Raw genomic sequence first — 6000 nt, forward strand, 5'->3', positions numbered from 1 at the left:
ACTTCACTCCAAAGGATCACCAGGAAAATAGGAGAACCTTCTCAGCTTCCAAATGGAGACTTATTTTAAAACCGGGGTTAAGCTAATTGTCCAGGGAGAACAAGAGCCAGGATACAGCAAGGGCTTATAATCATCTCCATTACGCTAACTGAAGCCACGTGTATGAACAAAGAGTACAAGCTGTTAAGGTCCAGTAACTTCCTAAGGTCAGTAACAATTAACAGCATCAATTTAAAGTCAGGATAAATGAAGTGTTGGGAGATGCAGGCTACCTAGTAAGTTTCTGAAGTATAAGGAAAACTGGAGGTACAGCCACCATAAGACAGATTTTAAAAGTTCCTTGTGTGCATTAGGAATTGGCACAGTCTTCCATTAGTGCCAGGTCATTCATTATTTTGTAAAATATTAATATTTTACAGCAGATACTACAATACTGAGATGCACACTAAATGCGTAAGATCCAAAAGCTGTGGCAGCAAACTTACTAAAAGCAATAAAGAAATCTTTTCTCACATTATATTTAAAAAACAACCAACAAAACCCTCAATGCAAAACTAATCATCATGATTTAATATCATATAAGAGACTGCAGTAGCATAATGCATTTGATCCCAAAGGGATCCACACAACCGCTACTTACAACAGTCAAACTTCATGGTAACATGAAGTTCCTAATACTCTGATACCACTGCAGGAACAGACATTCAAAAGCTGTTTCACAAGTTTTCATATAATCACAGAAGAGTTTGGGTTGCAAGGTACCTTTAAAGGTCATCGACAGTCTGCCCCTCCCTGCAAGGAGCAGAGACATCTTCAACTAGAGCAGGTTGCTCGTAGCCTCATCCAACCTGACCTTGAATGTTTCCAGGAGTCTGTGGGGCATCTACCACCTCTCTGGGAAAGCGGTGTTTCACCACCCTCACTGGGAAAAATTTCTTCTTATTATCCAGTTTCAGGCTAGCCCCTTTTAGTTTAAAACCATTACCCGTTGTCCTATCACAACAGACCCTGATAAAAGGTCTGTCCCCATCTTTCTTGTAAGCCCCCTTGAAGTACTAAAAGGTTGCAAGAAGGTCTCCCTGGAGCCTTCTCTCCACCAGGCTCAACAACCCCAACTCTCTCAGCCTGTCCTCATAGGAGGGTGTTCCAGCCCTCTGAGCATTTTGGTGGCCCTCCTCTGCACCCGCTCCAACAGGTCCACGACTGTCCTGTGCCGAGGGCTCCAGAGCTGGATGCAGGACTCCAGGTGGGGTCTCAGCAGAGCAGAGTAGAGGGGCAGAATCACCTCCCTTGACCTGCTGGCCACACTGCTTTGGATGCAGCCCAGGAGATGACTGGCCTTCTGGGCTGCAAGCACACGTTGCCGGCTTACGTCCAGCTTTTCATCCACCAGGACCCCCAAGTTCTTCTCACCAGGGCTGCTTTCCATCCCCTCATCCCCCAGCCTGTATTGATACCAGGGGTTGCCCCGACCCAGGGGTAGAACCCTGCACTTGGCCTTGTTGAACCTTCGGAGTTTCACACGGGCCCATTCCTCGAGCTTGTCCAGGTCCCTCTGGATGGCATCCCATCCCTCAGGTGTGTCAACCGCACCACTCAGCTTGGTGTCATCTGCAAACTTGCTGAGGGTGCACTTGATCCCACTCTCTATGTCACTGATGAAGAAATAAAGAGTACTGATCCCAGTATGGACCCCTGAGGGACACCACTGATTACTGATCTCCATCTGGACATTGAGCCATTGACCATACACCCTCTGGACCACCATGATACAGTGATGTAAAGCTATACAGAAGACTGTTCCCTCCCCTCTACACCCCTCCCCAAAACCACCAAGGAATCTACAAAGTCGAATTATACCTTGTTCTTACAAGAAAAGAAACATTTAACCCCAACATTACAACCAAAGTCAAAGACTAATGAGTGAACAGGCTTTAGTGAGCTTTTATATCTAACCCGACAAAGCTTAGGCACTCAAATTATTACTATTTACAGGAAATTTTTCATTACTTTTTTAGTGGTACGCAGGAATAGCGAATGATCTATTGGGCAGTAAGGGTACGGCAAAAATACTTTCCTTTAACCCATATCGCTTTCTCTAGCATATAGAAAATAAGAACAGCTTTACACAGAAGCCAGCACAATTCTAAACCAGCTATATTTTCCTCCACATCTATTTTTATGAACTGCTTTCATTATTCAAAGTATCAGAGGATCCTGCTGTCTATAGGCTAACACAAACATGAGTATTGTTTTTGCTATATAATGCCACTTATCTCCCTGCCTGATTTTATGTACATCTGTGAGTAGAAAATAACTTATCTGCAAGCAGCATAAAATGCATAAATTGTATTCACATGCACAATGAGCTTGACTACATACAGATAGTCCTAGGAGAAAGGGAACCCAGTATATATTACCATAAAATTTACACCAAATTTTCAGAACTACAAAGTAAGGTTTCACTTTCATTTTTACCAATTGTGGTAGAAACATATTATAAAAATCAATATTAAGACACAGCAATATAAATAAGCATCTTGATTTTGCTTAATCCTTGAAACTGAACATACAAAGAAATTAGTTCATTCCCTCTGGAAATTCCCCTCCTCTACCGATTTCAACATCTAGAAGCAACCTCCTCAGTCTGTCAAAGAGCACATTCAGCCAATTTAACCCTTAGTACACTACTACTCTGGTATCCCAGAAGATACCTTGTAGGACTCCTTCTAGCTAGACATCACAACTTTTTCCCCCACCAATTTTCACTATGTTTACTCTATACCTGATCCTAGCCCTGTTTAGCCAGTTTAACAAAGCTCGTAAAAAATACCTCCAGTTTTTGGTCCCATTGGCGAAGCTGCAACACCTCAACTAGGCTCCAATTTGGAATTAACAAATCCAGTTTCTCCTTCAACTCTTGACAATATGAGCCGGTACAGCCCATACTGCCTTAGCAGTCAAGCACTGTAATGCAGAACACTGAAATAACACAGTGGCACCACACTGGAGCAGGTGTGGCAGACAAAGTGCCAGGCACAAAACCAAAAATTTGCTGAAGAAGCTCAGCTATAAACTCGGAAGGCTCAAGTCTTGCTACTGAAAGCACCCCAGCTGAGCTGAAAGATGCCTCCAGCAAGCTACTGGATCCAGTCCCATCTAAGGTTACTGAAGATGACTGTAATCATCCTGCACTGCCTTTTTTGTGAAATTAGTAAGATCATTCTTACATTTAAAATTAAGAACCAGCTTAGCTGCTTTAAGATTCAAATGCAGATCTGAATCCCAAGTCACAGCTGAAAACAGCTCAACTCGTTTAGCATGGGGACAAACAACTTGCGATTGAAATTTCCCATTGATTTTCTAAGACAGTCTGCAGCATTAGCTCTAGCCTAGCAGTGTCAACACTGTGACTTAACGGAAATGCAAAGCTCAAGCCCCTTCTCAACACCATCTTGGATGCAGGAGGAAGAGGGGAGTGAATGAGAGGAAAGGGAAGAATAAAGAAATCACCCGGAAATTTTGGACTGAGGACTGAAAACCATCCTGGGTGAGGTCAGACACACACAGAGATGGTAACTGCACCATTTTACTCACGTTTCTAACTCCTTTATACCAGTGGAGGTTAAGGATGGATCAAGCCAGAGCCAGATCACACTCTGCAGAGCCACATTTTTTTAAGATACTGTGGAAGTAATATATCATAGAGACTGGCTTTCTTAAAAAGAGGGGGAAAAGCTGAGCGATATCACAGTTCTCATAATGCAGAAATCCCAAACCCATTACAATCTTTATGTATGGTCCACACTAAGCATAAATAGTCTACTGTGGCATTGTTCACAGATTGATTATTCCTACACAGCAATATTAAGAAATTGCACAGAACTGGAGCTTTGAACCATGTCCTTAGACCCAGGGCATCTGTAGTTGGCAAACTGACAAGCATGAAGAACAAGTTAATATATGTTACTTGGCATAAGAAGTTTCTGAAGGCTCCGTATTTCAACTGTTCACACAAATTAAAGAAGATCGGAAAACAAGATGGCAAGGGGGTATCACCGAGGAAGGAAAGAAACAATGTAAGGAACAGCCTGAAATCTTCTGAAAGCATCCAATGCTGCCTAGGGGAAACTGTGCAAAAAGCAGCTGACATAATAGAAGTCAACAGAGTGACCTTTGCTGGGCTTTTGTTAAGGACAAAGAAATCATCGGTATCAATAAATCCCTGTTTTGCAGCCAGCCTGGAAACCAGCCTATGTCACCATGGGCTCTCAGCACATACACTGCAAGGAGGACAGAGAGTAAAAGGGTTCATCTGTTAAATATAAACAAGCATTAAAAAAAAAAAAAAAAAAGGCGAAATTGGCATATAGTTCAGTCAATACAAGAGAAGTTAAATGAAACCCCCTTCACTAAATCGCACATAAAAGCACATTTACTCCAAAGAAAGCAGAAAGCACAAACACAAACAAGCTCTTCTTTGCCATCACCAAAAAAAAAAAAATAAAAAATCACATATTCATCTTTTTTTGTTTGGCAACTACCTCTTTTAGCCTGAATATTTACTATGAGGCAAGATTACTTTCCAGACTATTAACAGTAACAGCTCCAGCACTGTTTACAGACTCCCCCATCCCTGAAAACCTTCTTCTTCCTCTCTCACATGTCCCCTGATACTTTAAGTCCCTTTTATTTAGCACATTTATATAACACAGCTGTTTTACACAATCCCAGCAACCCAGCAGAGCGCTGTTGGGAAATCTGAAGAAAATTACAGCGTGGTTGAGGCTTTTTCTTCTCTGTATCCTCTCCTGCCAGCATACTTGATGTGCAAAGGTGGCCTCAAATCAGTGTAGGTGTGTAGATGTACAGCACTGTGAGTGTTTTATGCGGCAGCAACAAGAGATCAGGCTACCACCAAAAGGCCAGTCCTAAACAGCAAGCTAAAAGAAACTGAGGCAAGGCAGGCTCTCCCCAACTATACTACTCAAGCTGCTGAGCTCTGAACAAAGTATTTGAGCATCTGCTAAGATAAAGAGCAAGCTTCCCTAATCTGATCAGGCAAGAGAAAGGCCACACTGGGTTTTAGTCATCTTTCCGCAAAGTGCTCTTGCAAAGTAGAGCCAACTCCACAGGAAAAGGTAGCTGTAACTTGTCCTAAAGCAAGGGAGCAAGGGCACTCCAAGGGGAAGCAGAGGTCCAAATCCTCTCCCCTGCTTCCCCATTTCCCAGAGAAGAAAATACCTGAATCTTGCATTTCCATAGGTTGGGTGCATGGTATAAGAAGAAAAGGTTAGGGAGATGGGACAGCACAACGCCAGCTCTCCCTTCTTCCCCAAATCATGTCAGAGATTGGACCTCCTTCCCTTCCCACCTGCCCCCCCTCGCCCTTCCCCGATCATAACTGCTTAATGGATTCAAGCACCATTTTGCAGCTGCCCAAATGGCACTTTTTGGCACATTAGACACATAGGAGGGTAAATTTTCAGAAGTGGTTATGTGACCTAGCAGCCTTGGCTATCTGTAGGGCTTTGAAACTTCTCAGATTGAATTTGGTCAATTTACTAAAGCCTCGGCTCACAGATAAGCTGCATTACTTCAACTACAGTTAGATAAAAGCCATATAATGTTGCCTCACTGCATAGCACCTACTCTACATGCCCGTGCTGATGCATGCATACATGTGTCAGTTGCAGTTACATAAACACAATTTATCCCCATTTTTGCGTGTGTACGTGTACATACACATATGTATATATCAAAATAATAAATACATGAAATGTGTGCCCTTCTACTGACTCAACTTTTTGCTTTTCGTGTAACTGTTTTGCCTACTGAAGAAGCAAAAACCCCACAACCTCCCACGTCTCTATACAGTAAGGGGATATGCAGAAGTGCTCCTTCTCTGCTTCCAGTTCAGTCACCTCCACCCATTGCTGCTCATCACCACCTCAGTACTACTGGGAGAGTATTTAGCTTTATCTTCCCCTCATCCACTGA

This window comes from Phaethon lepturus, unplaced genomic scaffold, assembly GCF_000687285.1.
Source record: "Phaethon lepturus isolate BGI_N335 unplaced genomic scaffold, ASM68728v1 scaffold7509, whole genome shotgun sequence".
NCBI lineage: Eukaryota > Metazoa > Chordata > Aves > Phaethontiformes > Phaethontidae > Phaethon > Phaethon lepturus.